Genomic DNA, 26232 nt, shown 5'->3' with positions numbered 1-26232 from the left:
CACAACGAAATTCTGTTTCGAAACCTGGCAGAAAACCCAAAGAGATTCTGGTCATACATAAAGTACACCGGTGGCAAGACACAATTAATACCTTCACTGCGCGATAACAACGGTGAAGTCACCGATGACAGTACCACTAAAGCAGAGTTATTAAATACGGTTTTCCGAAACTCCTTCACCAAATAAGACGAAGTAAATATTCCTGAATTCCAATCAAGAACAGCTGCCAAGATGAGAGACATGGAAGTCGATATCCTCAGAGTAACGAAGCAGCTTAATTTACTTAATAAAGGCCGGCCGGAATGGCCGTGCGGTTCAAGGCGCTGCAATCTGGAGCCGAGTGACCGCTACGGTCGCAGGTTCGAATCCTACCACGGGCATGGATGTGTGTGATGTCCTTAGGTTAGTTAGGTTTAATTAGTTCTAAGTTCTAGGCGACTGATGACTTCAGAAGTTAAGTCGCATAGTGCTCAGAGCCATTTGAACCATTTGAACTTAATAAAGGCAAGGCCTCCTGTCCAGATTGTATACCAGTCAGGTTCCTCTCCGAGTATGCTGATAAAATAGCTCCATATTTAGCAATTATATACAACCAATCGCTCACAGAAAGATCGGTACCTAAACACTGGAAAAAGTCACACCAATACCCAAAAAGGGAAGTGGGAGTAATCCGCTGAATTACAGGACTATATTACTAACGTCGATTTGCACTAGGGTTTTGGAACATATACTGTATTCGACCATTATGAGGTACCTCGAAGAAAACGATTTATGACACATAGTCAGCACGGTTTCAGAAAATATCGTTCTTGTGAAACCCAATTAGCTCTTTATGTTCATGAAGTAATAAGTGCTATCGACAGGGGCTGTCAAGTTGATTCCATATTTTTAGATTTCCAGAAGGCTTTCGACACCGCTCCTCACAAGCGTTTTCTAACCAAACTGAGTGCCTACAGAGTATCGCCTCAGTTGTGCTAATGGATTCGTGATTTTCTGTTAGAAAGGCCACAGTTCGTAGTAATAGACGGAAAGTCATCGAGTAAAACAGAAGTAATATCTAGCGTTCCCCAGTGTTATAGGCCCTCTATTGTTCCTGATCTATATTGACGACATAGGAGACAATCTGAGTAGCCGTCTTAGATTGTTTGCAGGTGATGCTGTCATTTACCGTCTTTTAAAGTCATCAGATGATCAAAACGACTTGCAAAATGACTTAGATATCTGTATGGTGCGAAAAGTGGCAATTGACCATGAATAAGGAAAGGTATGAAGTTATTCACATGAGTACTAAAAGAAATCAGCTAAATTTCCATTACGCGATAAGTCGCACAAATCTGAAGGCTGCAAATTCAACTAAATACTTAGGGATTACAATTACAAATAACCTAAATTGGAACGATCACATAGATAACATTGTGGGCAGAGGAAACCAAAGTCTGCGATTTATTGGCGGAACACTTACTAAAGAGACTGCTTGCACCACGCTTGTCCGCCCTATTCTGAAGTATTGCTGTGCGATGTGGGATCCGCATCAGGTGGGACTGACGGATGACATTGAAAAAGTACAAAGAAGGGCAGCTCGTTTTGTATTATCGCGAAATAGGGAGATAATGTCACAGATATGATAAGTGAATTGGAGTGGCAATCATTAAAACAAAAGCGTTTTTCGTTGCTACGGGATCTTCTCATGAAATTTCAATCACCAGTTTTCTCCTCCGATTGCGAAAACATTCTGTTGGCACCTACCTACATAGGGAGAAATGATCATCATGATAAAATAAATCAGGGCTCACTCAGAAAAATTTAAGTGCTCGTTTTTCCCGCGTACCGTTAGACAGTGGAACGGTAGAGAGACAGCATGAAGGTGGTTCATTGAATCCTCTGCCAGTCACTTTATTGTGAATAGCAGAGTAATCACGTAGACGCAGATGTAGAAAAATGACCAACGTCAAGTGTTATCGATAGTGAATATTAATAAACAGAGGATGAGGTAGCACTTACTGTGTCCCTCTGTTGTGTATCTAATGACAGAGCAAGATTCCACGCAGCATTTAAGCAGAAACCGCCATCACTTGCTAAATTAATTTCAGTTGCTTCCGTAATAGCAGTCTCCCAATAGCTGGAAGTGTATGCCAAAATCTCAGTATCGTTATACGAGACCAACAAATCAAAGAGGGAAAGCCAGTCATCCATTGGGGTGTATTTAATTCAGATGTTCTACAAAGGCATTTAAATTCTCCGTACTATCACGCTAGAAAGTATCGTCTACACGATTGAAAATACGTTTCATTATCCCGGGAGATACTCAAGTTTCGTGTGGTTTAAACCGACAATGTCCTCCCAGTTGTCTGTCAAAAGGCATCGCACAGTTTTGTTTCACTCAGCTTGTGGTAGCTAACAGATAAAATTTGCAGGCAGCGGTCAGCATCTGGTTCTGTAAAGGTGGATGACAGTTACGAGACTGATACTGTATTTTTCACGATACAGGTTGAATATTCAAATGACGCTGTGGTGTGCATCAATTCGGCGGCAACCCACGCGATGATTACCTCTCTTGCAGTAAAATGAGAATGTGCGCTCGCTGTAAGCTTAAAATGACCTTTTGAGACACGTGACAGAATCAACAGTGTGCACCAGCTATGGCCCTTTGAGGGATGGACAGTGTACACCATCCGCATTGTTATGATCACAATTGAAGACAAAACACATATTAATTGCACTAAGAGTGCAGGATTATTTTTGCTTTTGTTACACAAGTGGCGTGTGAAATCTATGGTTACTGGGTAAGAAAATGTTAGAACATAATTGCTTCGTGAGGATATGGGTTTCAAAATCTAATTTGTTTAATTTTCTGCCGTTCTACCAAACTGACATCTTCTAAGCAGTTACGTGCATTTATATTATTTGTAACGTGTGTCTTACTTTTAACATCTGAGTAGTTTCTTGGCTACAAATTTCGATTTAGTTGCAGCTGGATTTGAATCAATGATCTCATTTGGCTCAACCTGTGTAAATATCTCGGCCTTTACATTCATTCACTGCTTTGTTTAGATTTTCGCCTCTCTCATTATTCCACTGCGAAGGAAAACTTTTAAGCTGTGAGTTTTTAAACATAGTTTTAATATATATTTTCTTAAATATAATCTGAACAAAGGATTCGAAACGTCGATTAGCAGAAGAAATGAGACGGCCTAAATACCTACAAGATTGTACTAACTTATTCATGAGCTTTCCATCATCTTTGACGACGATAATTATTGTCTGACCGTTACAAAAGCTGTTCATCAGATAAATAAATATTGCAGCACATTAGGTGTTTGTGTTTCCACTGATAAACAATTTCTTTTCTTCCATACTTTTTTCATCATAGTGTGTAATTTTCGTTAACATTCTGTGTCCGGTACCTTCATAGTTTGTCACTTTTTGGAGAAATATTCATTAATGTGTTCAGCAGTCTCAAGGCGCGTTTTCTGCTTGTACATTTATATTTTTTGTCAGTGAAAAATAATAATAGCGACTGTAGCTGTCTCTAGTTCATACGATTCGTATGCGATGAGTACAAATTAGTTCCCTCTCGTTTATTCTGAAGAGGAAGACGGTACGGTTCTTCTGTCTTCTACAGGCACAGCACTTCATAGCGCTGTGTTAACGCTTGTCACAAGTGCTCTCTCAACAACGCGCTACCGACATGCTATTAACTGAGCGGATGAAACGCAGAGACGGAAAGAACTTGTCTGAATCGAAATTCGTCACCGCGGGACACGCTTATTATCCGCAAACAGATTGCTGTCAGGGTGTGTTTGACATGCTAGCTTTGCTACCGCTTCACTTCATCTCGCGGCGCGGTGCTGACAAGCCGCTTTCACTCGCCCCTAATTCAGTTCCTAGGAAGCAATAGAATGCCGCCGCGGAGTCCCCCAGAGTATTGCGGAAGACGGCGCGACCGAGGTTAACTCGACAACGTAATACTCGCCTTCTTTACTGTTCTGAAAATGGAGCGAAGCATTGTTTGCTGTCAAAGGAAAGTGCCTGTTATGTCAAAGAGGGACAGGAAGAATTTTTTTAATTTCCTGTCCTCTGATTTAAAACTTCCACATACACGAATATCACCTGAAAGCTTTGATTTGCCTTAGAGTTAAGGCTTTTGCGACCGGATGACAGATCTGCTGGTAAACCTTTCAGGATGTGAGGTCGTGGTCCAAGAAACTCTTCTGCTCCTGACGTTACGTCCAGGACTGCACTGGACATCCTCAGAGGCGCTCATCCGCTGAGTCTGCCGACTGAGCGGTCGGGCGTATACAGGGCGGTCCATTGATCGTGACCGGGCCAAATACACTCCTGGACATTGAAATAAGAACACCGTGAATTCATTGTCCCAGGAAGGGGAAACTTTATTGACACATTCCTGGGGTCAGATACATCACATGATCACACTGACAGAACCACAGGCACATAGACACAGGCAACAGAGCATGCACAATGTCGGCACTAGTACAGTGCAGCAATGCAGGCTGCTATTCTCCCATGGAGACGATCGTAGAGATGCTGGATGTAGTCCTGTGGAACGGCTTGCCATGCCATTTCCACCTGGCGCCTCAGTTGGACCAGCGTTCGTGCTGGACGTGCAGACCGCGTGAGACGACGCTTCATCCAGTCCCAAACATGCTCAATGGGGGACAGATCCGGAGATCTTGCTGGCCAGGGTAGTTGACTTACACCTTCTAGAGCACGTTGGGTGGCACGGGATACGTGCGGACGTGCATTGTCCTGCTGGAACAGCAAGTTCCCTTGCCGGTCTAGGAATGGTAGAACGATGGGTTCGATGACGGTTTGGATGTACCGTGCACTATTCAGTGTCCCCTCGACGATCACCAGTGGTGTACGGCCAGTGTAGGAGATCGCTCCCCACACCATGATGCCGGGTGTTGGGCCTGTGCGCCTCGGTCGTATGCAGTCCTGATTGTGGCGCTCACCTGCACGGCGCCAAACACGCATACGACCATCATTGGCACCAAGGCAGAAGCGACTCTCATCGCTGAAGACGACACGTCTCCATTCGTCCCTCCATTCACGCCTGTCGCGACACCACTGGAGGCGGGCTGCACGATGTTGGGGCGTGAGCGGAAGACGGCCTAACGGTGTGCGGGACCGTAGCCCAGCTTCATGGAGACGGTTGCGAATGGTCCTCGCCGATACCCCAGGAGCAACAGTGTCCCTAATTTGCTGGGAAGTGGCGGTGCGGTCCCCTACGGCACTGCGTAGGATCCTACGGTCTTGGCGTGCATCCGTGCGTCGCTGCGGTCCGGTCCCAGGTCGACGGGCACGTGCACCTTCCGCCGACCACTGGCGACAACATCGATGTACTGTGGAGACCTCACGCCCCACGTGTTGAGCAATTCGGCGGTACGTCCACCCGGCCTCCCGCATGCCCACTATACGCCCTCGCTCAAAGTCCGTCAACTGCACATACGGTTCACGTCCACGCTGTCACGGCATGCAACCAGTGTTAAAGACTCCGATGGAGCTCCGTATGCCACGGCAAACTGGCTGACACTGACGGCGGCGGTGCACAAATGCTGCGCAGCTAGCGCCATTCGACGGCCAACACCGCGGTTCCTGGTGTGTCCGCTGTGCCGTGCGTGTGATCATTGCTTGTACAGCCCTCTCGCAGTGTCCGGAGCAAGTATGGTGGGTCTGACACACCGGTGTCAATGTGTTCTTTTTTCCATTTCCAGGAGTGTATCTCACGAAATAAGCGTCAAACGAAAAACTACAACGAACGAAACTTGTCTAACTTGAAGGGGGAAAAAAGCGAAAAAAGTGGTCCAACTAAAACATTCATATTTCTTTACGTGCTACACGAATATGTAATAAAAATGGGGGTTCCTATTTAAAAAAAAACGCAGTTGATCTCCGTTTGACCTATGGCAGCGCCATCTAGCGGGCCAACCACAGCGCCATCTGTTTTCCCCCTTCAAGCTAGATGAATTTCCTTCTTTGTAGTTTTTTAGTTTGACGCTTATTTCGTGAGATATTTGGCCCGGCCACTATCAATGGACCACCCCTGTATACGTATATACGAACAGAAGAATTTCTTGGACCACGACCTCACATCCCTAAAAGTTTACCAGCAGTTTTGATTTAGATTTTCAGGTTATTTCAGTCACAGTAGCTCAAGTATTCCTAGAATTTCAACACCTTGTGAGCGGCGTGTGGGTGCTATAGTCATTCTGCGCAACGGATTAACCTGAGATGTACCCTTTACCCTGTGGCTCCTGCAAGATGCTATTTGCACCCCCACACCACTACACAAGTCAGACAGACGCTCCTAACGTTCTAAAGAGAAATGCCTGGAAAACTTTCAGCAATAAATATCTTCTGGAATAGTCTGCTGTAAGGAAATGACACAAAAATGCACAAAATTTCTTACGTAACTAGTGGGATACTTGTGTTCTGGAGTAGTGCTAGTTAGTGTAAAAAAACATGAAACTAATGAAAATTATTATTTTTTGCAAAAATTCCGAGAAATCACAATGGAACTTTTAGTTTTGAACTGAACAAGTTATTTCAGGGTTCTTTTCGGAATGTGAAGTTACCTCTTAAGTATAGGGTTCGCTAATGGAATTTCTATACAAAGTTTAAGATTTTTGTTGACTTGGCAGAATGGCTGAGAGCCGCTTCTACTCAAATTGAATAATTATCCGTTAGAGTGTTGCTAGGTACGGTCGAGGCTATCGCGTGTGAAATGCAGTGAAGTGCACTGTTGTGGAGGACATATGGGGGTCGGAAGAGCTGGAGCACATAATACCGTAAGCTGCGATGACTGCTGTCTGCGCCGCTCGCTGCTGACAAATAAGATAACTCTCGTTCTATCTGGATTGACCTTTGCCAATTAAACTCTCCCTATGCTTTGATGAAGTCAAGGACTCCTATTCGCCCCTATTGGCGTGGTACACCGGTCAGATAACCAGTCCACCGGGATGCCACTCAAAAATTCGCCCACAGGCGTTTAACCACAACTCTGTCCGTTCACACCGCACAATAAGTGTGGCGGCCAACACAGTGAATAATGCTTAATCACAAGGACTCAATACAGAGTCGCACTCCGATTAGCTCTCGACAGAGGTGCTCTCCCAGTGAGGAGAGACTTGTTCCTCGCTCTTTGAGTACACCTACGAGCGCACACGCCCTCGTTACGTATTCTCACTCCAAGAGCGACAACGGAATAGCCCCTCTCCATGCCAGACGTGAAGGAGTATATCTTTCGGTCTCTTCCATTACTCCTTCACCTCAAGGCGTCAGGAATATCGTCTGCCAATCTGCATTGCTCTTCTAAAACGGAAGAATGACGTTTCGTTTAAGGCGACCAATACGGAAATCTGTAGCATCGGCGTTTGGCGTTAGCTCTCTCTCTTTGTGAAAACCTCTGAAACTGCATGCTATGTTTGTAAAGAATGTGTAGGCTGGGCGCTCCCACACAATGTAGCGGAATTTGCTTTTAAGCCGAACACGGGTTCGTTCTCCCTTTCACTTGGGCAAACGCTGTGTGCTCTACGGGCGGTCACCGGCCGACGTAGATAGGTTGACTCGTCCTTTGACGGGACTGGCCTCCTGGCGTGCGGTTTGCCTCCCCGAACTAAAAGCTTTTGTGACCGTTGTGTCTTGAATGTGTGTGTGTACGCCAGCCTCGAGTATTTCAACCTCGGTGTGCACTTGCGATTTACTTGTTATTTGCATATCGTTTACATGAATTCATACAATACTGACTTTATCTTATCGAGTTTGGGTTCGAATGAAGCGTCTTGATTTGCGGAATATGATTGTGAGAGCGGAATATGTAAGCAACGAAGGTCAGGATACCACGACGTCTTACAACCTGAGGAAAAGTTAGGGACACGTTTTGTTCTGTTTGACAAGGAAGAAAACAGACAAAACATAAAGGACTACAGACCTATCAGGCTTCACTCGTATTGTGCACAATATTCATAAAAATCATTATTAGTCTCCTAAACTCTAGCGATCTTTGCACCATAATGATATATCAGTTCAGCTTGCATTTTTTCGCAAAGTTAAAACTCAGACTGCACATCATTCGATACACTCTTTAGGTGCAGAGCAACGACGTCAGGCATTTTTAAATCGCAGAATAGTCGCCAGGAGAGACTAATAACGGTTTCCGAGCAGCGTGAGAAATTTTAGTGTTATTAGTCAGCTTTATTTACTTCTGTAATTGGTAGTGTTGTTAAGAGTTCTGTAATGCCATTTCTATCAAAAACATATACTGAAAATTTATTCTAGACCCACAAAATCGTGTTTTCGTAGACGAGCCAATTTTGACAGGTTAGGGCTCTGCTACGGTATTTCATATACCCTGTGCAAACGGCAGTCGATGGTGCTTTACGCTATTCGTTTGCAATTTTCAACAAAATCTTGTCGCTCATAGGACGTGTACGTCTACATTGATAATGTGCTAAGCACGTCTAATACGATGTGTACAACTAAAATGTCGCGGACATAAAAGTAAGATAATGACAATTTTTTACCTTTTATAATTTGACAACATCAACAGATTCTGTAGCAAGCCGTGTGAATACATGAGTAAAATATCATTTGAATATTTTCACTAGTATTCAAATGAACATTTGTTTGTTAAGAAGGCTGTAAAAATTATAAAGCTTGATTTAACATATGGGAAACGTTTCAATACAGGACTGGATGAGATGAAGAATTGTTTGGCTGCAAGCACGTCATATTACGCCTTGGTTTTCCTAAGTTCAGAGTGTCTTTGGAAACAGAATGCTACATAGTAAGTTTCTTGTTTATTTTGTTTTAATTTCTTGCTGCGTGCATCGAGTGTAAGATTTCTGCAGATGGAGACAGCGTTTTTCCAGGTCGGATATTTCTGAGAATCGGATGTAATGAAACTGAAAAAGGAATGTCACCATACGAAATCCAGAAATTGAAGAAGGGAAAGGTGATGAAAAAGAGCACAACAAGAAGAGCTACTCGATTCACTCTGTGCAAAAGAAAAGAATCTGCTTCCCACACAATTCAAATAACTACTGAAAAAAGGGGCACACCAAGATGGAATATTTGAGTCTAACAAATTCGAGGGTATTCTGCACGTGAGGTTACAGCTTTGCGATACTTAAAGGAAAATATTTTGAAGTTTTTGTTAAAATAAATTACCACAATAAACAACGAGAGACCATCAACTATTTTGCACTTATCAGCATGAAACTAAGATTTTACTACATTACTAAAAGAGCAACTTGTATCATTTTGTATCGTTAGCAACAAGATGCATTTTATATATAGTCTGCAACAAGAAGTAAGTAGCAAAGATTATTCAGGAATATATAGTAATCTGACAGCTCTCAGCAAAATTGTTCAAATGTCTCTAAGCACTATGGGACTTGACATATGAGGTCATCAGTCCCCTAGACTTAGAACTACTTAAACCTAACTAACCTAAGTACAGCACACACATCCATGCCCGAGGCAAGTTTCGAACCTGCGACCGTAGCAGCAGCGCGGTTCCGGACTGAAGCGCCTAGAACCGCTCGGCCACAACCACCGGCTGCTCACAACACATTAAAGGTTTTTGGTCCAGTCTGCTGACTAAATTGTCTTTCAAATGTTTTGAACGCAGAAGAAGCTCTCAATTTAAACAGACAAAGATATACGTAGCACAGTGAATCCTTTCCAAACTATAAAAAATTATAGAACGGAACAACGAGTATGAAAATTCTGTTATCAACAAACCGTAGATTGAGTGGATCGACTCAGCATTATGTGTTCGCTAACATTAAATATCTACCATCTTAAAAATCTGTAGCGTAACATGACATTTCGTTGGGAAATGCCATGGTACACTTTATTCTCTTTGAGAAATGGAAGATATTCACGTGAATACAGGGAGAAAGGGTCTCATTTTTAAGCTAAGTGTCCTAGAATGGAGCAAAACACTGTCATTAGGCTTCTGTTTATGCAGAGCCAAGAATAAACACAGGAGTTGCACCTCCCGTGAGCATCAGTGGTGAGTGGTCCTCTCCGCTTGCTGAGGTGCACGAGTTGTTCCGTGGCAACCGGTGATGGAAGGTATTATGGTGGCACGTGTTATGGGGGTCCGCCAAGGAATAACCAAAGACAGTTGTGTTGATAATGAACGTGACGTAAAATAAAATGCCTCACTCTTTTGTGCACGGACCAGAGAGAAGGAGCCTAGCGCTTACTGTAAAGTGCAGTGAATGAACCGTACTTTTTTTACAATATATCGTTGAAGCAGAGGTATTGAGGTTAGGAATGATTTAAGTAGTTAGCGAACCTCTTTTTCTAACTGATTCACGAAATCTTCGGATAACAGGATCCGAGCACATCGAAGAATGTCATTAGCTGCCACTGACTGGTAGGACCAGCTCTGATAAGATAAATTTATAACCGACCGTAGTATCCAAAAGATATTAAAAACCGAAGTGATTTTACAAACGTCATGTGTTACTCCGGGAGGGTGTAAGTAACTGGTACACTATGTGATCAAAAGTGTCTGGACACCTGCCTGAAAATGTGGCGCCCCACATCGGTAATGCTGGATTTCAGTATGGTGTTGGTCCACCCTTAGCCTTGACGACAGCTTCCACTCTGGTAGGCGTACGTTCAATCAGGTGCTGAAAGGTTTCTTGGGGAATGATAGCTCAATAGTCACGGAGTGTTGCAGTGAGGAGAGGTATCGATGTCGATCGGTGAGGCCTGGCGCGAAGTCGGCGTTCCAAAACATCCCAAAGGTGTTCTGTAGGATTCAGATCAGGACTCTGTGCAGGCCATTCCATTACAGGGATGTTATTATCGTGTAACCACTCCACCACAGGTCATCCATTATGGACAGGTGCTCGATCGTGTTGAAAGATGCAATCGCCATCCTTGAATTGCTGTTCAACAGTGGGAAGCAAGAAGGTGCTTAAAACATCAATGTAGGCCTGTGCAGTGATAGTGCCACGAAAAAAAACAATAAGGGGTGCAAGCCCCCTGCATGAAAAACACGACCACACCATAACACCACCACATCCGAATTTTACTGTTGGCGCAACACACGCTGGCAAATCACGTTCACCGGGCATTCGCTACACCCACACCCTGCCATCGGATCGCCACATTGGGTACCGTGATTCGTCACTGCACACAACGTTTTTCCACTGTTCAGTCGTCCAATGTTTACGTTTCTTGCACCAGGCGAGGCATCGTTTGGCGTTTAACGCCGTGATGTGTGGCTTATGAGGAGCCACTCGATCATAAAATCCAAGTTTTCTCACCTCCCGCCTAACTGTCATAGTACTTGCAGTGGATCCTGATGCAGTTTGGAATTCCTGTGTGGTGGTTTGGATAGATGTCTGCCTATTACATATTACGACTCTCTTCAACTGTCGGCGGTCTCTGTCAGTCGACAGACGAGGTCGGCCTGTACGCTTTGGTGCTGTACGTGTCCCTTCGCGTTTCCACTTCACTATCACATCGTAAACAGTGGATGTTTAGGAGTGTGGAAATCTCGCGTACAGACGTATGACTCACGTAACATCCAATCAAAAAATGGCTCTGAGCACTATGGGACTTAACAGCTGAGGTCATCAGTCCCCTAGAACTTAGGACTACTTAAACCTAACTAACCTAAGGGCATCACACACATCCACGCCCGAGGCAGGATTCGAACCTGCGACCGTAGTGGCCGCGCGGTTCCGGACTGTAGCGCCTAGAACCGCTTGGCCACTCTGGCCGGCTAACATGCAATCGCCTGAACACTTTCGAAGTCCGTGAGTTCCGCGAAGCTCCCCATTCCGCTCTCTCATGGTATCTTATGACTGCTGAGGTCGCTGATATGGAGTGCCTGGCAGTAGATGGATGCACAATGCACCTAATATGAAAAACATGTTTTTGGGGGTGTCCGGATACTTTTGATGACATAGTGTATGTTCAACGCGTCTCTGCCAGCACTAGAAACACGCCAAATCTTTAGAATCTAATTCAACGATATTCTACCACGATTTATGTGTCTGCAAAGGAAACTACACTCGAGCGTCTGGAAGTTGCCACGTCCGCAGTGATCGTGCTACGAAATTAACTTCGTTAGCTATAAATGTGCTCGAGTACTGGCGTAGAGTCCCCAAGAACTACCTTCACATCAGTTTGTCCCTAGAGGACATATCACTTTTTCAATCAAATATATTATCACTGAAAGAAGCTCGTCTTTATGCACTTCTACGAATGTGTGAGTCATATCAATTAAGCTAACTGAAACGTTTGAGCAAAACAGTTAGAAGAATCACATCATCAATCATACAGAGTATCAAAACATGTCAGAAATAGGTGAGACTTATACACTACTGGCCATTAAAATTACTACAACAAAAAGAATGCAGATGATAAACGGGTATTCATTTGACAAATATATTATACTACAACTGACATATGATTAAATTTTCACGCAATTTGGGTGTATAGATCCTGAGAAATCAGTACCCAGAACAACCACCTCTGGCCGTAATAACGGGCTTGATACGCCTGGGCATTGAGTCAAACAGAGCTCGGATGGTGTCTACAGGTACAGCTGCCCATGCATCTTCAACACGGTACCATAGTTCATCAAAAGTAGTGACCGGCGTATTGTGACGAGCCAGTTGCTCGGCCACCATTGACCAGACGTTTTCAATTGGTGAGAGATCTGGAGAATGTGCTGGCCTGGGCAGCAGTCGAACATTTTCTGTATCCAGAAAGGCCCATACAGGACCTGCAACATGCGGTCGTGCATTATCCTGCTAAAATGTAGGGTTTCGCAGGGATCGAATGAAAGGTAGAGCCACGGGTCGTAACAAATCTGAAATGTAACGCCCACTGTTCAAAGTGTCATCAATGCGAACAAGAGGTGACCGAGACGTGTTACCAATGGCACCCCATACCATCACGCCTGGTGATACGCCAGTATGGCGATGACGAATACACGCTTCCAATGTGCGTTCACCGCGATGTCGCCAAACACGGATGCGACCATCATGATTCTGTAAACAGAACCTGGATTCTTCCGAAAAAAATGACGTTTTGCCATTCGTGCACCCAGGTTCGTCGTTGAGTACACCAACGCAGGCTCTCACGTCTCTGATGCAGCGTCAAGGGTAACCGCAGCCATGGTCTCTGAGCTGATAGTCCATGCTGCTGCAAACGTCGTCGAACTGTTCGGGCAGATGGTTGTTGTCTTGCAAACGTCCCCATCTGTTGACTCAGGGATCGAGACGTGGCTGCACGATCCGTTACAGCCATTCGGATAAGATGCCTGTCATCTCGACTGCTAGTGATACGAGGCCGTTGGGATCCAGCACGGCGTTCCGTATTACCCTCCTGAACCCACCGATTCCATATTCTGCTAACAGTCATTGGTTCTCGATCAACGCGAGGAGCAATGTCGCGACAGGATAAACCGGAATCGCGATAGGCTACAATCCGACCTTTATCAAAGTCGGAAACGTGATGGAACGCACTTCTCCTTCTTTACACGACGCATCACAACAACGTTTCACCAGACAACGCCGGTCAACTGCTGTTTGTGAATGAGAAATCGGATGGAAACTTTCCTCATGCCAGCACGTTGTAGGTGTGCCACCGGCGCCAACCTTGTGTGAATGCTCTGAAAAGCTAATCATTTGCGTATCACAGCATCTTCTTCCTGTCGCTTAAATTTCGTGTCTGTAGCACGTCATCTTCGAGGTGTAGCAATTTTAATGGCCAGTAGTGTAAATCCACTTCCCTAGGTTCGCAAATTACGGTACGTGCACTTATGTCTATTTCCAGTGAAACTTTCGTACAGGATATTCTGATCAACGTGCCCCCTGTCCGCCTCTCCCCCTTCCTCGCCCTCGCCATTCACCTAAAGAACTTCACTTACTTGCAGGGAAACCCGACAAAAAGTCGTCCGCAGCTTGCTTGCTGCTAATTACGACAGTTCTAGACTGCCTGTTTCCCAACGTAGTTAAACGACGCAGCATTAATGTCGTCTTCGCTATACCTTGAAATTACGAGACTATTCCGTATTCCCTTCTGAGCAATTCTCTACCCGTTTAATGCCTTCTTTTATAGCTCCCGAGTCATATTAGGGTCGATTTCTTACCGACTTTCTCTTACTCTGCGCTTTACTCCTCCGGATTACAGTTAATAATTGATAAAAGTAAAAGTTTGCTACATTTTTGTGTTTAAAAGTACGTTGGTCATCAAATTCCTGTACGATTGTAAATTTTTAGTATTCAGTAATAATGTGAATTTCGTTCCCAACGGTGCTATTTTTAACATTTTTCCAAGCAAATAACGCGAAAGATACCTTTAAGATCGCCTGTAAATAACTGCTTTACACTGCGTAGATTTTAATTAATAGCGTCAAATCGATAAAATATGATATGACAGAATACCATAGCCCAGCTCGTCCCTGGTTTAGTAAGTGTGCTAAATGATAATCATTTGTCTATCTGCAGCCTTCACAGTCTGCAACAGTACATCTGAGAGACACCTTTTGGACTATAGCATGCTGCGCCAGAATGGAAACTTCCTTCAGAACGTCTTAATGATCGAATCTCACTATCACTACATATTTCTTTTCGAATTTGCAAACACAGGTAATGCAGACATATAAACAGTACCTTGGTTAGAGCGTAACACCGGTTAACCTTTGGTACTCTTCTACAGTTTATTGAGCATTGACACCTTGTTGTTTCTGTTGTGGTCTTCAATCCAAAGACTGGTTTAGTGTTTGTGGGTCGTTCTATTTTTATTTATAGTAAACACAGGAGATACGCAAATCACAACAGCACAGCTAAGCAGAGCAATATTTCATACACATGCTGTCGTTTTTCCATATAGTCGCACCATTCGTTATGCAGTTTTGCCTACGATGAACCAGAGACTGCATGCCACGCTTGTAAAAACCGGAACCTGATGCTAACCACTTCCTTACACCTTTGACAGCAGCAACCGTCTTGAAAATGTTAGCCACATAGTCCATCTTTCAGAGACCCAAAGAGATGGGAGTCTGATGGCACTATATCGGGATTGTACTGTGTAAGACAGTCCAAGCGAATTTTGCAATGAGTTGCGTGGTCGCTAAACTGGAGTGGGGCATGGCGTTATGATGTTGCAAGTTAAAGATGGTCTTGTTCTCTGACGCCTCCCTGTTACTTCGGGCTTCCAGCTTAGTTAGTGTTGCCTTGTAGCGTTCTGAACTGACAGTTTCTCCAGGCTCCAGAACATCCAGAAGAAGTACACCCTGCCTATCCCAGAAGACTGAGCACGTCACTTTGCCTGCAGGCGGCTGTATCTTGAATTTCTTTTTTGATTTAGAATTCGCATGTTTCCTTTCCCTGGACTCTCTTTTGGAGTGACACCACGTCTCATCTTCGGCGAAGATGCTGTTCAGAAAACCGTCATCTTCAGCTTCATATTGGTCCAGCAGGTCCCGACAAATTCCCATTCTATGAGTTTTTTATTCTTCTGAAACCATCCACAGGACCCATCTCGCACCGCCTTTGCGATAACCAAGATTATCCAACATTGTTTCCAAGGCACTACAGCCGACATTCAGCTTTGAGCACAGTTCTCTGGTCGTTATCCGCCGATCAGTTGACCAAGACGCTTTTGACTGCGAGGGATGACAGCTGTGCAGGGTCGACCGGGTCGTGGCTTCTCATGCACGCCCTTGTCACCATCTTGGAAATGCCGTACACATCGCCTCACATTGCTCACATCTGTTGTACCGTCTCCATACAACGTCAGCAAGCTGCGATGGATTTCAGTCGGCGCGATTTCTTCAGCAGTGAGGAATTCAATAACACATCGCTGTTTTATATGCGCGTTCATATCAGATTCCATTTTTGAACACTCCTCTGGTGGCGCCAACCAACGCAGAACAACAGAACCACCTGCAGACGAAAGAGGAAGGTTCAAACATCAGCACAACACCAACGACATCTGGCGTGGACATCCAAAGTCGCCACAAAAAAAAAAATAGGAGGCATTACTTTCGATGTTATTCAATCTGTATATTGAGCAAGCAGTACAGGAAGCAAAAGAAAAATTTGGAGTAGGAATTAAAATCCATGAAGAAGAAACAAAAACTTTGAGGTTCCCCGATGACATTGGACCCGGAAGAGCAGCTCAACGGAATGGACAGTGTCTTGAAAGGAGGATATAAGATTAACTTCAACAAAAGCAAAACGAGGATAATGGAATGTAGTCGAATTAAGTCGGGTGATGTTGAGGGAATTACATTAGGAAATGAGACACTTAAAATAGTAAAGGAGTTTTGCTATTTGGGGAGCAAAATAACTCATGATGGTCAAAGTAGAGAGGATATATAATGTAGACTGGCAATGGCAAGGAAAGCGTTTCTGAAGAAGAGAAATTTGTTAACATCGAGTATAGATTTAAGAGTCAGGAAGTCTTTTCTGAAGGTATTTGTATGGAGTGTAGCCATGTATGGAAGTGGAACATGGACGATAAATAGTTTGGACAAGAAGAGAATAGAAGCTTTCGAAATGTGCTGAAGATTAGATGGGTAGATCAAATAACTAATGAGGAGGTATTGAATAGTATTGGGGAGTTTGTGGCACAACTTGACAAGAAGAAGTGACCGGTTGGTAGGACATGTTCTGAGGCATCAAGGGATCACAAATTTAGCATTTGAGGGCAGCGTGGAGGGTAAAAATCGTAGAGGGAGACCAAGAGATGAATACACTAAGCATATTAAGAAAGATGTAGGTTGCAGTAGGTACTGGGAGATGAAGAAGCTTGCACAGGATAGAGTAGCATGGAGAGCTGCAACAAACCAGTCTCTGGACTGAAGACTACAACAACAACTTTCGCAACAACCCTCGTACCTATATGCTGTGCAAGTCTCTTCATCTCTCCATAATTACTACTGCAGCCTGCTTCCATTTAAACCTGCTTACCATATTCTAGCTTTGATCTCACTGTACGATTTTTGCCCCGACTCGTTTCCCTCCACTACCAAACTGACGATTCCAAGACGCCTCAGGATGTGTCACATTAATCGATTTCTTCCATTTATCCGCTTCTGCCACAACTTCTTTATTCTCTAATTCAGTTCGATGCATTACTTCCCCATTAGTTACTTAATCTACCTATCTGATTTACAGAATTCTTCTGAGGCACCACATTTCAAAAATTTCTACTTTCTTCCTGTGTGAACTGTTTATGGTCCATATTTCACTTCCATACAAGGCTGCTCTCCAGATATACACTCCCATGAAAGGCTTTCATTATTAAAATTTATATTCGATGTTAACAAATATTACTTTTTCAAAAATCCTTTTCTTGTTATTATCAATCTGCATTCCACACGTTCTCTGCTTTGTCCATTACGATTTGCTTTGTTGCGCAACCAACAAGTTATCTATTACTTTTACTTCCTCGTTTCATTATCTAATTTCCTCCGCAGCGCCTGTTATATTTTGACTACATTCCATTACACTTGCTTTACAGTTTTAAACGTGGCTGTCAGCAACCGTACATAAGTTTCAGCATAGGAATCATATAACTAACCGGTTTCAAATAACTGTTTGGTACACTGACCTAGGTTTCGACACCTCTAAGGATATCTTCATCAGAATGAAATTTTAAGAAACCGTAAAATTACATTGCGAGAAAGCAATGATCAACGTTTCGAGCAGATATGCTCAAGTCAAAAATTGAAATGAAACGCGTTTATGTCTTTGGCACTTATGTTTTGCTAGGAACAACATCAGAATCAATTTTACGGTTTCTTAAAATTGGATTCTGATGAATACATCCTTAGAGGTGTCGAAACTCATGTCAGTGAACCAAACAGTTATTTGCAACCGGTTGGCTGTGTGATTCCTATGCTGACACTTGTTTTACTTTACTTAATATTCACCCTACAACCTCTTTTAAAGATAATATCCATTCCGTTCAAGTGCTGCTCCGGGTCCTTTGCTGTCCCTCACAGAATTGCATTATCATCGTAAAATTTTTATTTATTCTCCCTGAACCGTAAACCTCTTTCCAAATTACCCCTTTGTTTTCTTCGTAGCTTGCTCGGTATGCAGGTTTAATAACATCGGAGAGTATTAACTTCGTAATAGCCGCGAGTACTTTAAATTTAGCTAAGACACTGAATGAAAAAAAAATTACAACTTTTCTCAATGTGAATTTCGGTTTGACTAACGTAGTGCTATGCTAGGCTTGGTAGTATTGGAGGTGGTATTCCGTTGCCTTCGTTTCAGCATTTGAACACACTTACCCAGTTAGTTATAAGGGGCCCTAAGTTTCGCACCAACTAAGAACCACTGTGCAATTCTACATTTTTCACATTAACAAGTCATTGCTAGAAAAGATAAGCGACAGAAATAATTCAAGTACTGAGTGAAGGTTGAATCCCGGGCTTTTGGCTTTGTTGCCGCCGCAGTCGTACAATTCTCTTCACAGCAAGAAAATACAAAAAATGAGTTATACCAAGCACAGTTTCACCAAAGGAATGCAGAAATCTATAAGCACTTCTTTTTAATCAACGTCAATATTCATTTTTGTCACAAGACTGCTACTCCATTTGCAGCTCACTAAAACAGTATAATTTTCTGGCGACTATTGAAAACAATCGCGCATCCTACGTTAAACATTTCACACAGATACACCCACGAGAAATCAAATTAGGGATATGAACAGGAAAGCCTATTATTGGCTGACGCTCTAATTTTTCTCCGTCACTCGTCGTATGGTAGTTTGCTTAACACAAGTGTAGCAAAATATATTAATTAATTTTTAGTCTTTGTGGAATAATTTCTCTTTCTTCCGTTCGTGTAGAACTATATAAGGAAACAGTATCTTGGAATCCTTAGGTAAAATGTTAAGTCTGCTTTTCCTTATTTCACTTGTAGCGTAGTATTTCAAATACAACCTTCGCTGAGCCGGCTGGAGTGGCCGAGCGGTTCTAGGCGCTTCAGTCTGGTACCGCGCGACCGCTAACGTCGCAGGTTCGAATCCTGCCTCGGGCATGGATGTGTGTGATGTCCTTAGGTTAGTTAGGTTTAAGTAATTCTAAGTTCTAGGGGACTCATGACCTCCGAAGTTAAGTCCCATAGTGCTGAGAGCCATTTGAACAACCTTCGCTGAAATTCACATCATCCGAAATTCTGCGAGGTTTTTCTTCACGAATATAATGCAGGGTAACAGCTGCCACCAAGTAATTAACATTTGAGATTTAGTAATCCAGACTGTGTTAAGGTTCACAAAAGACACTGTTTGTGGGAAGGCTGTTGAAGATCGAAGCGCGCAAAGCGAATGACATCCGCCACAGAACTTTCCCGTGTCGGATTTTGTGACCGAACTTCCCGTCTCCTCCTTTCTGCACGAATCGAAAAGGCGTCCTCAGTTTCGTCACGAGACACGATTTAATACGCGAGGCGCGCGCTGAGGCAATGTTTGCGGGAACGGCTGTCCCTTTCACTGTATCTTCGGCCTCTCGCTGCCTACACCACTGGAATCGACCTCGAGACTTGCTTCACGATTCGAGCAGCCATTCTCCGCATACCTTATGCACGTGTCCCTGACGGAAGAGACAGATCAGATGTTTCAGTGACCGTAAAATAATGGCCTTGCTTTCGGTGCCGTAAAGACACCTATCTCCTTTCGATTTAATTTCAGGTTGAGCTACTCCAGTCAGAATCCAATGCACACTCTTGTTTGAGGCTTTAAGACTTCTAGTGAGTACTAACGTTGTCGACACCAACCTCTTACCTACTGACTCTCCACTTCATATTTATATGACACTTTAATCACATCCACGTGGCCACGAAATCAATTCAGACATCTATCCATCCTAACATCAGCAGAACTCTCTCTTTCCTCTTCACATCAAGGTTGCCTATTATCGTTCCCTTTCCTGGAGACCCCTTTCTAAACACACCACTCCTTTCCTCTCCACGTAAGATACACATCCCTTTCAACAAACCATCACCTAGTCTACATCTCACCCTCAAATTATAAAAAATCAACTCTTTATTCATCTGTATGCCATAGAACTCCCTAGAGGCTTTCAGTATCGTCACCGCTAAAAACGGCGGAGTCTTTATCTGCTTCGTATGCAGCATATAGAAGGGCCGATGGTTAGGACTGTTCTTGGCCACAATCGTTCAGACTCCGGTAGGGACTTTGTATCGCCAATAGACGTATGTAACACATGAAAGATTGCTGACTGCTGTCTGTTTCACCTTACTACTTATGTGCCTCTCCTGAGTTCATGATGTTCACCTGCACCTGTAACTGACTGATGATTACTGGCTCACAAGTAGTCAGTTTGTCATCACCTTATTCTTGCCCCTATTACAGTGAATTCAATAATCACATTGTCATTGCGAATTCCATTTCAATCTGTGCATTTTCAGTAGCAATGCTAGTTATTGATCTTGGATGACCATTTGTAACATGCTGGATTGTTTCTCACCTTAGGTTGATTACCTTTCTCACCTTAAGTTCATAACCTATATGGCATCATGTTTAGAAAAAAAAGGAACATCTTGAACGACTAGAAATAGGACGGTCATATTCACAGAATATATACATTAGTATGTTCTGCAGAAATGATTGGCGTTTCAGTCAACTCGGTTCAGCATGTGTCCTGTTCTCTAGCAGGTACAGGGCCCACTATGGGCACTGATAACTTGTTCCATGCTGGTATCGGCACGTATAAAGCTCGAATGGTGTCCATGCTCCATTCCCCTGGTTCCAAAATTCATCTGTTGTGGTTCACATTGGGTCACCGTGCTGCAACTGTTTTTTCACCATATCCAAAACATTTTCAGCTACCGACTAGTCTGGTGATCTGGCGGGCCACGGCAAATGGCTGAGATCCTGTGACACCAAGAAGGCACATGTTTATGCAGGCAAAATGTGGTCGTGCATTGTCTTACTGAAAAAAGGCGTCTGGAGCGTTGTGCAGAAACGGTATGGCTACGGGTCACAGTAGTCACAGTGCCCTGAACACGCACCAAATGTGATTTGTGGTTGTAACCAATAGCACCCACACCATAAGGCCTCGAGTTGGCGCTGTATGTCTGGTGCCAATGCGGTCACTGTGATGCCGTTTCCCCTGTCTGTGGTGAACAAAAATGCGACCATCAGTTTCAAACAGGCAGAACCTGGATTCGTCCGAAAACACTGTCTGATGTTGCCATTACTGTCCCCAGTGACGTCGTTCCATATAGCATTGTCGTCTAGACTTTTTCTGCACATTCGTTAAAGGTAGGCGGAAAAGTGGACGACACGCACGTAACTCGTGCCGTAATGAACGACGACAGACTGTCACCCCTGATACTATACGATTTTCTTCTGTTGCGCAACTGCCGAGGAGGACGCAGATCTGTCGTACAACCCCATCCGGCTTAGGAGGCACACCACCTGCTCAAGGGTGGTCTGGGTGGTGCGTCCTGACCCATCTCGTCGTGTTCTACAGCCTTCCATGAACCCGTAGCACTGCCAACTCACTTCATCCCATATGAGCAGCAGTTTTCCAGATGGATCCTCCACATTCCCTCATGCAAGTAATGCACCTCTTTCAAACTCAGTCACTTGACGGGAAAGTTCGCGCATACTTCTGAGGGGCACTCTGCTCGTCTGCTCAAGTCACGCTGATCCATTAACTTTCAATTATAGTGGCAACAAGAGCCGCAGGCTCATTTCACTGGCAGGCGGAGTTGCCTCGCAATGTCCATGTTGAGCTGGCGAACTGACATGGTTCAAATGCTAATCATTTTCACAGAACATACTAATGTACATGTCCTGTCAATATGAACGTCCTGTCTCTTGTCATTCCAGGTGTTCTGTATCTTCTGAACGTAAGTGTATGTTATATTCATGAAACAGGATGGCAGTATGTATATATTTTTGCATTTATGCCTTGGATTTTCTCTTAAACCCCAGATGAATTTCAGCCGAATTTGGCACCGAAGCAGCAGGTTTCACTAATTGGAGCGGAAATACAGTCAAAAACGTGTTTTTTCCGCCCCTGGTACATAGACTGCTATGCACAACAGATGTGTTGCCTGAGAGCATTATTGGCCTGCCAAATCAAACTCCTTTGCAGGGCAGCCTACATGTCAGGGCCAAAAATGGTTATTCAGGCTCCGAAATGTATGCTCTCCTGCATGAGAGGTGTGTTGGAGAAGTATCGACCTCCTTTATCCACCTGCTTTGCATGACCGCCAGTACACCAGGGGCAAATAAATTATTTTAAAGCCCGTCATGTGCAGCTTGCTCTGCTACAGGTAGCAGTATTGGCCCTCTTTATCAACATATTTTTCAAGGGCTATATGTGCAGATGTATATGGGGAAACTTTAATATGGATAGAGTGCAGGACAGACAGGAAGAGGGAGGCAGGAGGGGATGGATAGGGAGAGAAGGGACCAGGAGAGTATAGACAGGGAGAGGAGAGGAAGACGATAAGGAGACAAAGAGGGGCAGTTAGCAGGACAGAGAGAGGACAGGGAGGAGAAGATGGAGAGAGAGAGGAGGAGATGAACAGCAGGAGGTGGGAGGAGGAGGTGTAAGGAGATGGGGGTCAGGAGATGATGGATAGGAGGAGCATCACAGGAGGAGATGAGGAGATGGACAGAGAGACTGGAGCATAGATGGACAGAGAGAAAGAGAGAGACTAGAGATAGAGAGAGAGAGAAAGAGCGAGAGGGAGAGATGGAGGGGTGGTGGAGGATATGGATAAAGAAAGAGAGGTGCAAGAGGAGATGTGCAGGGAGAGAAGGGGTAGATGGACAGAGAAAGGGGTTACAAGGGGATGGGCAGAGAGAGAGCAGGAGGAGAGGCTCAGAGAAGTGGCGAGGACGAGATTGGCAGAGAGGTGGGGAGGTAAAGGGGGCAAAGAATAGGTGGAGGAGGAGAAGGAAGCAGCAGTTTGCATTAACAATTTATATGTTTGTGAGATCGTGTTCGTCTGGCTTCCCAACCCAAAGAACTCTCCAGACAACTGAGGCGCTTGTGCACCTTCACTCCAAAAATAATACTATCGATTTAACAGCGATGTTACAGTATGCTGACAAAAGCGAATGTATAATCTTTAATCACCTGTATTTTAGTTTATAACACTCATGTAGTTTTCATCACTTATCAATATTTTTCAAAGCAAAACAGTGTAACATTACGAGCAACAGGCTACAAAAAATTCTGGTTGCACTAAGTAATTGTTGGAGTGGCTGGGTGCCTCTGGACGGCCAGTGGACATGGTAAAATTGCTCAAGGTGGCTAGATGGGGTAGCCCAGACCGCAACAAGCGGCTAGAGCAGGCAGCAAGCGAGCTGCCAGCGGGAAAGGCCCAGGTGCGCAAAGGCAGCGCACAGGCCGTCCGCGGAATGGATGTGGCTCCATTGACTTAGAATAGGGATTTAAGTCTACTTGTAACCTCCCCCTCGCTTATCGACCTTAATGACAGCGAAGAATTAAAACGCGTATACCTAATGGAGATTTGGGAAAAGCAATTGTCACCGAAGTTAATCTGTCGGTAAAGAGGGAGGAAGGGTTACATCTAAATGAAAGGAAAAATGCGAATGAAGTTGGTGTAAATTAATTTTGAAAAGGGGTAAAGTTAATAAAGAAAGTAGATGTGCGGTCGTTACATTAACAATTAACTGGTGTTGATTAGATATTTGAGATTTGGGGAAAATTACGGTTGCCAGTTCTATGGACAACTACTATAATACCTTAAAAAGAAAGGTTAATGCATATATAATTAGCACTAAAAGCGTGGCAACTGAAGGTTGACACGTGTTGTGTGAAAGCTGAATGTTTGTCAGAAGTAATAAATTTCGCTACACTCTGACTTAATTTAGCAAAATAATTAATAAAACTGGAAAATTGAAAGTTAATATAGTGACTGAAATTAATAGTGAACTTTGTTTCTCATGCACTACGAAATTAAATTAAATTAGGTTAGTCTTGGGCTACCTCAACAATCATCTCAAAGGCAATTTGAATCTACACAATTTATAAATGATTTTGAACAATTAACAATAGTAAAATTTAGTACATACCAAGCTGAGCTGCAGTCACAGGTAAGCTAAAATATGGTAACAAAACTCGCACTCTTAGTTTGTGCTTGCGTAATCTAAATATAATTCTGTTTGGTTATGGTACCCAGCTATGAATACTTTAACTGAACTTTGAAATTAAAGCATGAAATGGAATGACATTACTTTAATGCTGGCGTTTGAATTTCAACTACACTCTGGTTTATTCCGGAAAAGGAAGAGATCCTGCTTGGTAATGCAATTGGGACAATGAGCAACAAAGGTTCATGCTAAGTTGCTCTATTTTTGTGATGCAAATGGAACAGTTTGAAAAGCTGCCATCTGCCATACATTTCTAAAACTTTACGTGCTTTCAGACTTCCTTGTTGGTTGACTGAAGGTTAGAAGTCGTCGATCGAGGAGGTGGCGACAATCACTCATTGTCGGCCGTCACTGTTGCAGAAGCTGGATGTTGGCGCGCCTTCTTCTCGACATGGCCTCTTGATGTGCGCCAGCTAATGCTTCCCGTCCACGTCACCGTGTCAGAAAATATCATAGAAAGTCGAGGGCGATCACATGCTGCCAAACCCCGAAAGCGCGGCAACTCGGGGGAGCGTCACACAACACCCTGCTCCACCGCCCTACTCCACCCAGACCCTGCTCTGCCCACACTCCATGCGGCAGAGTTAACACTACCAAAGATCCCAAACACCTTGGTTCTCCACACGACCTATCGATATAATCGTTCGATAGCATAGTTTTCCCTAGTCGAGACAGCGTAAAAATACAAATTATATACATACACAAATTTTAAAAAAATTACAATATGTAAAGACACAGAAATATCATATTTTCAGGTAACAAAATAAGCAAAAAATTTATAGTACAATAAATGGAAATAGGAGGATATGAATTTACAGCATTACATATTGTTTATGAAAATGTGTGAAATGGCTTACAGGCATGCTGCATGAAAATTACGTATGTAATACCAATCACAGCGATGAGATGATCTCACTGAAATTCAATTCCATAATGTTTATAGTTAATGTATTGTATAAAATTTGTAACAATTAAAGTCACGCAATTTACAGTAATAATACATCATATGATAGCCAATGAAGCCAGCAATCACCGCAATAAGTCACTTTTACTATTAAAAAATTTTAATTATTATAAACAATTTAATTGGTTATATGTAAATAGAACCACAACTACGAACTTCTCGTTGTGAACACACTTTATGAGATCAGCTAGGGGCTTAACCAAAGTCAAACACGTGAAACGTCTGGGCCAGGGTTTTAAGTACACATAATTCACCATCTGACAAACTTTATTACCGATAAAAAAAACACCATTTACTCTAAGAGAAACAATTTATGAAATGCCAGACCTCAAAATATTTTCAAGAGAACAGGTTTTTGATAAACAGGTGGAAATCGGCTTTGTGTAGTTCCTTATAATAACTTAACAAGAACAAACTTCCCATACATACGAATATGCTAATTCTATCATTATTACAAAGAGTATTAAATTAAATCAAGAATATTAATACAAAACATAAAATAATTATAAAATCAAGCTCTAAAAAATGAACTAATGCGTAATCTTAAAGATAGCTGGTTTTAAGCCATTACATTAAACAGTAATTAAGAAGGGAACAACATTTTGGATATCAACAACAGTTATAAAGAGAAACAGAGCCTTTTGTCAAGGTGTAACTCTTTATAAACGAGTCCATATACTGGAAATCTTTAATGTCAAATTACCACCAAATGTTAATATCAGCCGGCCGCGGTGGCCGACCGGTTCTAGGCGCTTCAGTCAGGAATTGCGCGACTGCTATGGTCGGAGATTCGAATCCTGCCTCGGGAATGGATGGGTGTGATGTCCTTAGTTTAGTTAGGATTACGTAGTTCTAAGTTCTAGGGAACTGATGACCTCAGATGTTAAGTCCCATAGTGCTCAGAGCCATTTGAACCTTTTTTTTGTTATCATTTAAACCTCAGACTGCATATATTTTAACAAAGGGCACAGCTTGGAGTAACAGTTGTTATTGTTGTTGCTGTTGTGGTCTTCAGTCCAGAGACTGGTTTGATGCAGCTCTCCATGCTACTCTATCCTGTGCAAGCTTCTTCATATCCCAGTACCTACTGC

This window comes from Schistocerca piceifrons, chromosome 2, assembly GCF_021461385.2.
Source record: "Schistocerca piceifrons isolate TAMUIC-IGC-003096 chromosome 2, iqSchPice1.1, whole genome shotgun sequence".
Taxonomy (NCBI): domain Eukaryota; kingdom Metazoa; phylum Arthropoda; class Insecta; order Orthoptera; family Acrididae; genus Schistocerca; species Schistocerca piceifrons.
Note: the sequence above shows the minus strand (reverse complement) of the source record.